This window comes from Oncorhynchus mykiss, chromosome 16 (genome assembly GCF_013265735.2).
Source record: "Oncorhynchus mykiss isolate Arlee chromosome 16, USDA_OmykA_1.1, whole genome shotgun sequence".
NCBI classification, from domain to species: domain Eukaryota; kingdom Metazoa; phylum Chordata; class Actinopteri; order Salmoniformes; family Salmonidae; genus Oncorhynchus; species Oncorhynchus mykiss.
Genome location: NC_048580.1, coordinates 72770859 through 72784017, shown reverse-complemented (window position 1 = coordinate 72784017; position 13159 = coordinate 72770859).

Sequence of the window (13159 nt, the reverse complement as noted above, 5' to 3'; positions counted from 1 at the left end):
ATAGATATTAAACTATAGTCAGTCAGTACCATAGATATTAAACTATAGTCAGTACCATAGATATTAAACTATAGTCAGTACCATAGATATTAAACTATAGTCAGTACCATAGATATTAAACTATAGTCAGTCAGTACCACAGATATTAAACTATAGTCAGTAGCATAGATATTAAACTATAGTCAGTCAGTATCATAGATATTAAACTATAGTCAGTACCATAGATATTAAACTATAGTCAGTACCACAGATATTAAACTATAGTCAGTCAGTACCATAGATATTAAACTATAGTCAGTCAGTACCATAGATATTAAACTATAGTCAGTACCATAGATATTAAACTATAGTCAGTACCACAGATATTAAACTATAGTCAGTCAGTACCATAGATATTAAACTATAGTCAGTACCATAGATATTAAACTATAGTCAGTCAGTACCACAGATATTAAACTATAGTCAGTCAATACCATAGATATTAAACTATAGTCAGTCAGTACCACAGATATTAAACTATAGTCAGTACCATAGATATTAAACTATAGTCAGTACCATAGATATTAAACTATAGTCAGTCAGTACCATAGATATTAAACTATAGTCAGTCAGTACCACAGATATTAAACTATAGTCAGTCAGTACCATAGATATTAATCTATAGTCAGTCAGTACCATAGATATTAAACTATAGTCAGTACCATAGATATTAAACTATAGTCAGTCAGTACCATAGATATTAAACTATAGTCAGTACCATAGATATTAAACTATAGTCAGTCAGTACCATAGATATTAAACTATAGTCAGTACCATAGATATTAAACTATAGTCAGTCAGTACCATAGATATTAAACTATAGTCAGTACCATAGATATTAAACTATAGTCAGTACCATAGATATTAAACTATAGTCAGTCAGTACCATAGATATTAAACTATAGTCAGTCAGTACCATAGATATTAAACTATAGTCAGTACCATAGATATTAAACTATAGTCAGTACCACAGATATTAAACTATAGTCAGTACCATAGATATTAAACTATAGTCAGTACCATAGATATTAAACTATAGTCAGTCAGTACCATAGATATTAAACTATAGTCAGTACCATAGATATTAAACTATAGTCAGTCGGTACCATATATATTAAACTATAGTCAGTCAGTACCATAGATATTAAACTATAGTCAGTACCATAGATATTAAACTATAGTCAGTCAGTACCATAGATATTAAACTACCTATAGTCAGTACCATAGATATTAAACTATAGTAAGTCGGTACCATAGATATTAAACTATAGTCAGTACCATAGATATTAAACTATAGTCAGTACCATAGATATTAAACTATAGACAGTCAGTACCATAGATATTAAACTATAGTCAGTATCATAGATATTAAACTATAGTCAGTCGGTACCATAGATATTAAACTATAGACAGTCAGTACCACAGACATTACACTATAGTCAGTCAGTACCACAGATATTAAACTATAGTCAGTACCATAGATATTAAACTATAGTCAATACCATAGATATTAAACTATAGTCAGTCAGTACCATAGATATTAAACTATAGTCAGTCAGTACCACAGATATTAAACTATAGTCAGTCAGTACCATAGATATTAAACTATAGTCAGTACCATAGATATTAAACTATAGTCAGTACCATAGATATTAAACTATAGTCAGTCAGTACCATAGATATTAAACTATAGTCAGTCGGTACCATAGATATTAAACTATAGTCAGTCAATACCATAGATATTAAACTATAGTCAGTCGGTACCATAGATATTAAACTATAGTCAGTCAGTACCATAGATATTAAACTATAGTCAGTACCATAGATATTAAACTATAGTCAGTCAGTACCATAGATATTAAACTATAGTCAGTCAGTACCATAGATATTAAACTATAGTCAGTACCATAGATATTAAACTATAGTCAGTACCATAGATATTAAACTATAGTCAGTACCATAGATATTAAACTATAGTCAGTCAGTACCACAGATATTAAACTATAGTCAGTAGCATAGATATTAAACTATAGTCAGTCAGTATCATAGATATTAAACTATAGTCAGTACCATAGATATTAAACTATAGTCAGTACCACAGATATTAAACTATAGTCAGTCAGTACCATAGATATTAAACTATAGTCAGTACCATAGATATTAAACTATAGTCAGTCAGTACCACAGATATTAAACTATAGTCAGTCAATACCATAGATATTAAACTATAGTCAGTCAGTACCACAGATATTAAACTATAGTCAGTACCATAGATATTAAACTATAGTCAGTACCATAGATATTAAACTATAGTCAGTCAGTACCATAGATATTAAACTATAGTCAGTCGGTACCATAGATATTAAACTATAGTCAGTCAATACCATAGATATTAAACTATAGTCAGTCGGTACCATAGATATTAAACTATAGTCAGTCAGTACCACAGATATTAAACTATAGTCAGTACCATAGATATTAAACTATAGTCAGTCAGTACCATAGATATTAAACTATAGTCAGTCAGTACCATAGATATTAAACTATAGTCAGTACCATAGATATTAAACTATAGTCAGTACCATAGATATTAAACTATAGTCAGTACCATAGATATTAAACTATAGTCAGTCAGTACCACAGATATTAAACTATAGTCAGTCAGTACCATAGATATTAAACTATAGTCAGTCAGTACCATAGATATTAAACTATAGTCAGTCAGTACCACAGATATTAAACTATAGTCAGTCAGTACCATAGATATTAAACTATAGTAAGTCAGTACCATAGATATTAAACTATAGTCAGTACCATAGATATTAAACTATAGTCAGTCAGTACCATAGATATTAAACTATAGTCAGTACCATAGATATTAAACTATAGTCAGTCAGTACCATAGATATTAAACTATAGTCAGTACCATAGATATTAAACTATAGTCAGTCAGTATCATAGATATTAAACTATAGTCAGTACCATAGATATTAAACTATAGTCAGTACCATAGATATTAAACTATAGTCAGTCAGTACCATAGATATTAAACTATAGTCAGTCAGTACCACAGACATTACACTATAGTCAGTCAGTACCACAGATATTAAACTATAGTCAGTACCATAGATATTAAACTATAGTCAATACCATAGATATTAAACTATAGTCAGTCAGTACCATAGATATTAAACTATAGTCAGTCAGTACCACAGATATTAAACTATAGTCAGTCAGTACCATAGATATTAAACTATAGTCAGTACCATAGATATTAAACTATAGTCAGTACCATAGATATTAAACTATAGTCAGTCAGTACCATAGATATTAAACTATAGTCAGTCGGTACCATAGATATTAAACTATAGTCAGTCAATACCATAGATATTAAACTATAGTCAGTCGGTACCATAGATATTAAACTATAGTCAGTCAGTACCACAGATATTAAACTATAGTCAGTACCATAGATATTAAACTATAGTCAGTCAGTACCATAGATATTAAACTATAGTCAGTCAGTACCATAGATATTAAACTATAGTCAGTACCATAGATATTAAACTATAGTCAGTACCATAGATATTAAACTATAGTCAGTACCATAGATATTAAACTATAGTCAGTCAGTACCAAAGATATTAAACTATAGTCAGTACCATAGATATTAAACTATAGTCAGTCAGTATCATAGATATTAAACTATAGTCAGTACCATAGATATTAAACTATAGTCAGTACCACAGATATTAAACTATAGTCAGTCAGTACCATAGATATTAAACTATAGTCAGTCAGTACCATAGATATTAAACTATAGTCAGTCAGTACCATAGATATTAAACTATAGTCAGTCAGTACCACAGATATTAAACTATAGTCAGTCAGTACCATAGATATTAAACTATAGTCAGTCAGTACCATAGATATTAAACTATAGTCAGTACCATAGATATTAAACTATAGTCAGTCAGTACCATAGATATTAAACTATAGTCAGTACCATAGATATTAAACTATAGTCAGTCAGTACCATAGATATTAAACTATAGTCAGTACCATAGATATTAAACTATAGTCAGTCAGTATCATAGATATTAAACTATAGTCAGTACCATAGATATTAAACTATAGTCAGTACCATAGATATTAAACTATAGTCAGTCAGTACCATAGATATTAAACTATAGTCAGTCAGTACCACAGACATTACACTATAGTCAGTCAGTACCACAGATATTAAACTATAGTCAGTACCATAGATATTAAACTATAGTCAATACCATAGATATTAAACTATAGTCAGTCAGTACCATAGATATTAAACTATAGTCAGTCAGTACCACAGATATTAAACTATAGTCAGTCAGTACCATAGATATTAAACTATAGTCAGTACCATAGATATTAAACTATAGTCAGTACCATAGATATTAAACTATAGTCAGTCAGTACCATAGATATTAAACTATAGTCAGTCGGTACCATAGATATTAAACTATAGTCAGTCAATACCATAGATATTAAACTATAGTCAGTCGGTACCATAGATATTAAACTATAGTCAGTCAGTACCACAGATATTAAACTATAGTCAGTACCATAGATATTAAACTATAGTCAGTCAGTACCATAGATATTAAACTATAGTCAGTCAGTACCATAGATATTAAACTATAGTCAGTACCATAGATATTAAACTATAGTCAGTACCATAGATATTAAACTATAGTCAGTACCATAGATATTAAACTATAGTCAGTCAGTACCACAGATATTAAACTATAGTCAGTACCATAGATATTAAACTATAGTCAGTCAGTATCATAGATATTAAACTATAGTCAGTACCATAGATATTAAACTATAGTCAGTACCACAGATATTAAACTATAGTCAGTCAGTACCATAGATATTAAACTATAGTCAGTCAGTACCATAGATATTAAACTATAGTCAGTACCATAGATATTAAACTATAGTCAGTACCACAGATATTAAACTATAGTCAGTCAGTACCATAGATATTAAACTATAGTCAGTACCATAGATATTAAACTATAGTCAGTCAGTACCACAGATATTAAACTATAGTCAGTCAATACCATAGATATTAAACTATAGTCAGTCAGTACCACAGATATTAAACTATAGTCAGTACCATAGATATTAAACTATAGTCAGTACCATAGATATTAAACTATAGTCAGTCAGTACCATAGATATTAAACTATAGTCAGTCGGTACCATAGATATTAAACTATAGTCAGTCAATACCATAGATATTAAACTATAGTCAGTCGGTACCATAGATATTAAACTATAGTCAGTCAGTACCACAGATATTAAACTATAGTCAGTACCATAGATATTAAACTATAGTCAGTCAGTACCATAGATATTAAACTATAGTCAGTCAGTACCATAGATATTAAACTATAGCCAGTACCATAGATATTAAACTATAGTCAGTACCATAGATATTAAACTATAGTCAGTACCATAGATATTAAACTATAGTCAGTCAGTACCACAGATATTAAACTATAGTCAGTCAGTACCATAGATATTAAACTATAGTCAGTCAATACCATAGATATTAAACTATAGTCAGTCAGTACCATAGATATTAAACTATAGTCAGTCAGTACCATAGATATTACACTATAGTCAGTACCATAGATATTAAACTATAGTCAGTCAGTACCATAGATATTAAACTATAGTCAGTACCATAGATATTAAACTATAGTCAGTCAGTACCATAGATATTAAACTATAGTCAGTACCATAGATATTAAACTATAGTCAGTCAGTACCATAGATATTAAACTATAGTCAGTACCATAGATATTAAACTATAGTCAGTACCATAGATATTAAACTATAGTCAGTCAGTACCATAGATATTAAACTATAGTCAGTCAGTACCATAGATATTAAACTATAGTCAGTACCATAGATATTAAACTATAGTCAGTACCACAGATATTAAACTATAGTCAGTACCATAGATATTAAACTATAGTCAGTACCATAGATATTAAACTATAGTCAGTCAGTACCATAGATATTAAACTATAGTCAGTACCATAGATATTAAACTATAGTCAGTCGGTACCATATATATTAAACTATAGTCAGTCAGTACCATAGATATTAAACTATAGTCAGTACCATAGATATTAAACTATAGTCAGTCAGTACCATAGATATTAAACTACCTATAGTCAGTACCATAGATATTAAACTATAGTAAGTCGGTACCATAGATATTAAACTATAGTCAGTACCATAGATATTAAACTATAGTCAGTACCATAGATATTAAACTATAGACAGTCAGTACCATAGATATTAAACTATAGTCAGTATCATAGATATTAAACTATAGTCAGTCGGTACCATAGATATTAAACTATAGACAGTCAGTACCACAGACATTACACTATAGTCAGTCAGTACCACAGATATTAAACTATAGTCAGTACCATAGATATTAAACTATAGTCAATACCATAGATATTAAACTATAGTCAGTCAGTACCATAGATATTAAACTATAGTCAGTCAGTACCATAGATATTAAACTATAGTCAGTCATTACCACAGATATTAAACTATAGTCAGTCAATACCATAGATATTAAACTATAGTCAGTCAGTACCACAGATATTAAACTATAGTCAGTACCATAGATATTAAACTATAGTCAGTACCATAGATATTAAACTATAGTCAGTCAGTACCATAGATATTAAACTATAGTCAGTCGGTACCATAGATATTAAACTATAGTCAGTCAATACCATAGATATTAAACTATAGTCAGTCAGTACCACAGATATTAAACTATAGTCAGTACCATAGATATTAAACTATAGTCAGTCAGTACCATAGATATTAAACTATAGTCAGTACCATAGATATTAAACTATAGTCAGTACCATAGATATTAAACTATAGTCAGTACCATAGATATTAAACTATAGTCAGTCAGTACCACAGATATTAAACTATAGTCAGTCAGTACCATAGATATTAAACTATAGTCAGTCAGTACCATAGATATTAAACTATAGTCAGTCAGTACCACAGATATTAAACTATAGTCAGTCAGTACCATAGATATTAAACTATAGTCAGTCAGTACCATAGATATTAAACTATAGTCAGTACCATAGATATTAAACTATAGTCAGTCAGTACCATAGATATTAAACTATAGTCAGTACCATAGATATTAAACTATAGTCAGTCAGTACTATAGATATTAAACTATAGTCAGTACCATAGATATTAAACTATAGTCAGTCAGTACCATAGATATTAAACTATAGTCAGTACCATAGATATTAAACTATAGTCAGTACCATAGATATTAAACTATAGTCAGTCAGTACCATAGATATTAAACTATAGTCAGTCAGTACCATAGATATTAAACTATAGTCAGTACCATAGATATTAAACTATAGTCAGTACCACAGATATTAAACTATAGTCAGTACCATAGATATTAAACTATAGTCAGTACCATAGATATTAAACTATAGTCAGTCAGTACCATAGATATTAAACTATAGTCAGTACCATAGATATTAAACTATAGTCAGTCGGTACCATATATATTAAACTATAGTCAGTCAGTACCATAGATATTAAACTATAGTCAGTACCATAGATATTAAACTATAGTCAGTCAGTACCATAGATATTAAACTACCTATAGTCAGTACCATAGATATTAAACTATAGTAAGTCGGTACCATAGATATTAAACTATAGTCAGTACCATAGATATTAAACTATAGTCAGTACCATAGATATTAAACTATAGACAGTCAGTACCATAGATATTAAACTATAGTCAGTATCATAGATATTAAACTATAGTCAGTCGGTACCATAGATATTAAACTATAGACAGTCAGTACCACAGACATTACACTATAGTCAGTCAGTACCACAGATATTAAACTATAGTCAGTACCATAGATATTAAACTATAGTCAGTCAGTACCATAGATATTAAACTATAGTCAGTACCATAGATATTAAACTATAGTCAGTACCATAGATATTAAACTATAGTCAGTACCATAGATATTAAACTATAGTCAGTACCATAGATATTACACTATAGACAGTCAGTACCATAGATATTAAACTATAGTCAGAATCATAGATATTAAACTATAGTCAGTCGGTACCATAGATATTAAACTATAGACAGTCAGTACCACAGACATTACACTATAGTCAGTCAGTACCACAGATATTAAACTATAGTCAGTACCATAGATATCAAACTATAGTCAGTACCATAGATATTACACTATAGACAGTCAGTACCATAGATATTAAACTATAGTCAGTCAGTACCATAGATATTAAACTATAGTCAGTCAGTACCATAGATATTAAACTATAGTCAGTCAGTACCATAGATATTAAACTATAGTCAGTCAGTACCATAGATATTAAACTATAGTCAGTACCATAGATATTAAACTATAGTCAGTACCATAGATATTACACTATAGACAGTCAGTACCATAGATATTAAACTATAGTCAGTACCATAGATATTAAACTATAGTCAGTACCATAGATATTACACTATAGTCAGTCAATACCATAGATATTAAACTATAGTCAGTACCATAGATATTAAACTATAGTCAGTCAGTATCATAGATATTAAACTATAGTCAGTCAGTACCATAGATATTAAACTATAGTCAGTCAGTACCATAGATATTAAACTATAGTCAGTACCATAGATATTAAACTATAGTCAGTACCATAGATATTAAACTATAGTCAGTATCATAGATATTAAACTATAGTCAGTCAGTACCATAGATATTAAACTATAGTCAGTCAGTACCATAGATATTAAACTATAGTCAGTCAGTACCATAGATATTAAACTATAGTCAGTACCATAGATATTAAACTATAGTCAGTCAGTACCACAGATATTAAACTATAGTCAGTACCATAGATATTAAACTATAGTCAGTCAGTACCATAGATATTAAACTATAGTCAGTACCATAGATATTAAACTATAGTCAGTCAGTACCACAGATATTAAACTATAGTCAGTACCATAGATATTAAACTATAGTCAGTCATTACCATAGATATTACACTATAGACAGTCAGTACCATAGATATTAAACTATAGTCAGTCAGTACCACAGATATTAAACTATAGTCAGTATCATAGATATTAAACTATAGACAGTCATTACCACAGATATTAAACTATAGTCAGTACCATAGATATTAAACTATAGTCAATACCATAGATATTAAACTATAGTCAGTCAGTACCATAGATATTAAACTATAGTCAGTCAGTACCATAGATATTAAACTATAGTCAGTACCATAGATATTAAACTATAGTCAGTACCATAGATATTAAACTATAGTCAGTCAGTACCATAGATATTAAACTATAGTCAGTCAGTACCATAGATATTACACTATAGTCAGTCAGTACCATAGATATTAAACTATAGTCAGTACCACAGATATTAAACTATAGTCAGTACCATAGATATTAAACTATAGTCAGTCAGTACCATAGATATTAAACTATAGTCAGTCAATACCATAGATATTACACTATAGTCAGTCAGTACCATAGATATTAAACTATAGTCAGTACCACAGATATTAAACTATAGTCAGTACCATAGATATTAAACTATAGTCAATACCATAGATATTAAACTATAGTCAGTCAGTACCATAGATATTAAACTATAGTCAGTCAGTACCATAGATATTAAACTATAGTCAGTCATTACCACAGATATTCAACTATAGTCAGTCAGTACCATAGATATTAAACTATAGTCAGTAAGTACCACAGATATTAAACTATAGTCAGTCAGTACCACAGATATTAAACTATAGTCAGTCAGTACCATAGATATTAAACTATAGTCAGTACCATAGATATTAAACTATAGTCAGTACCATAGATATTAAACTATAGTCAGTCAGTACCATAGATATTAAACTATAGTCAGTCGGTACCATAGATATTAAACTATAGTCAGTCAATACCATAGATATTACACTATAGTCAGTCAGTACCATAGATATTAAACTATAGTCAGTACCACAGATATTAAACTATAGTCAGTACCACAGATATTAAACTATAGTCAGTCAGTACCATAGATATTAAACTATAGTCAGTCAATACCATAGATATTACACTATAGTCAGTCAGTACCATAGATATTAAACTATAGTCAGTACCACAGATATTAAACTATAGTCAGTACCATAGATATTAAACTATAGTCAATACCATAGATATTAAACTATAGTCAGTCAGTACCATAGATATTAAACTATAGTCAGTCAGTACCATAGATATTAAACTATAGTCAGTCATTACCACAGATATTAAACTATAGTCAGTCAGTACCATAGATATTAAACTATAGTCAGTAAGTACCACAGATATTAAACTATAGTCAGTCAGTACCACAGATATTAAACTATAGTCAGTCAATACCACAGACATTACACTATAGACAGTGTTCCATTCCATTATCCATTGTGTTTTATATGTTTAGTAATTGTGTGACAGGCAACTGAAGAATACCCTTAGCCGAAGAAGCAGACCCTATCCTGATTCATCGTGGTTAACGACATGGCTCTCTCTCATGAGAGTATAGATAGGAGGCGTGCTGCATCCATCGCCATAATGTGTGTTCAAGGTTTAACCAGCTATTGGCTATTTAGAACGCCCCCACTGAACGTCCCACCGAAACGTCCCCACTGAACGTCCCCACTGAACGTCCCACTGAACGTCCCCACTGAACGTCCCCACTGAATGTCCCCACTGAACGTCCCCACTGAACGTCCCCACTGAACGTCCCACTGAACGTCCTCACTGAACGTCCCCACTGAACGTCGCACTGAACGTCCCCGCTGAACGTCCCCACTGAACGTCCCACTGAACGTCCCCACTGAACGTCCCCACTGAACGTCCCCACTGAACGTCCCACTGAACGTCCTCACTGAACGTCCCCACTGAACGTTGCACTGAACGTCCCCGCTGAACGTCCCCACTGAACGTCCCACTGAACGTCCCCACTGAACGTCCCCACTGAACGTCCCCACTGAACGTCCCCACTGAACGTCCCACTGAACGTCCCACCGAAACGTCCCACCGAAACGTCCCCACTGAACGTCCCACCGAAACGTCCCCACTGAACGTCCCCACGGAACGTCCCACCGAAACGTCCCCACTGAACGTCCCCACTGAACGTCCCCACTGAACGTCCCACTGAGCGTCCCCACTGAACGTCCCACTGAACGTCCCCACTGAACGTCCCCACTGAACGTCCCCACTGAACGTCCCACTGAAACGTCAACGTCAACAAAACAAAGGAGATGATCGTGGACTTCAGGAAACAGCAGAGGGAGCATCCCCCCATCCACATCGACGGGACAGTAGTGGAGAGGGTAGTAAGTTTTAAGTTCCTCAACATACACATCACTGACAAACTGAAATGGTCCACGCACACAGACAGCGTTGTGAAGACCTCAGGAGGCTGAAGAAATTTGGCCTGTTACCTAAAACACTCACAAACTTTTACAGATGCACAATCGAGAGCATCCTGCTGGGCTGTATCACCGCCTGGTACGGCAACTGCTCCGCCCAAACAACCGCAAGGCTCTCCAGAGGGTAGTGAGGTCTGCACAACGCATCACCAGGGGCAAACTACCGGCCCACCAAGACACCTACAGCACCCGATTTCACAGGAAGGCCAAAAAGATCATCAAGGACAACAACCACCCGAGCCACTGCCTGTTCACCCCGCTATCATCCAGAAGGCAAGGTCAGTACAGGTGCATCAAAGTTGGGACCGAGAGACTGAAAAACAGCTTCTATCTCAAGGCCATCAGACTGTTAAACAGGCATCACTAAGATAGAGTGGCTGCTGCCAACATACAGACTCAAATCTCTGGCCACTTTAATAGATGTAATAAATGTATCACTAGTCACTTTAAACAATGCCACTTTAATAATGTTTACATATCCTACATGACTCATCTCATATGTATATACTGTACTCTATACCATCTACTGCATCTTGCCTATGCCGCACAGCCATCACTCATCCAGATATTTATATGTACATATTCTTATTCATCCCTTTAGATTTGTGTGTATAAGATAGTTGTTGTGAATTTGTCAAGATTACTTGTTAGGTATTACTGCACGGTCGGAACTAGATGCACAAGCATTTCGCTACACTCGCATGGGCTAACCACGTGTATGTGACAAATAAAATCTGATTTGATTTGATTTGCAATGTGCACTATTTTTGGACCAAAGCCCTATGGGCCTTCCTACATGCCCTATGGGCCTTCCTATGGGCTTTCCTACTTGCCTTCCTATGGGCCTTCCTACAGGCCCTATGGGTCTTCCTATGGGGCTTCCTATGGGTCTTCATACGGGCCTTCCTACAGGTCTTCCTATGGGCCTTCCTATGGGCCCTATGGGTCTTCCTATGTGCTTTCCTATGAGCCTTCCTATGGGCCCTATGGGCCTTCCTATGGGCCATATGGGTCTTCCTAAGACGTCACAGTCTTCTTGATTTATTTCTTTACTGATCACCAGACACTCAGACATCATTTACAAATGAAGTGTTTGTGTTTAGTGAGTCTGCCAGATCAGAGGTAGCAGGAATAACCAGGGATGTTATCTTGATAAGTGTGTGAATTGGACCATTTTCCTGTCCTGCTAAGCCATTCTAAATATAACAAGTACTTTTGGGTGTCAGAGGATATATATATATATATATATATTTTCTTTAGGAATGTAGTGAAGTTAAAATAAGTTGTCGAAAATATAAATAGTAAAGTTCAGATACCCCCCAAAAATGACTTAAGTAGTACTTTAAAGTATTTGTACTTAAGTAGTTTCCTCTGCTGTATGTCATTAGGGTGATCTGAAGGAAATGCCCTGAGCGCTCAAGTCAAGCTACATTTGTTTTCATACTGAATTACGGAGTTCAATATGGTTTGTTCTAGCCTGGTTAATTAAACAACATAATTCAATATTGTTTTC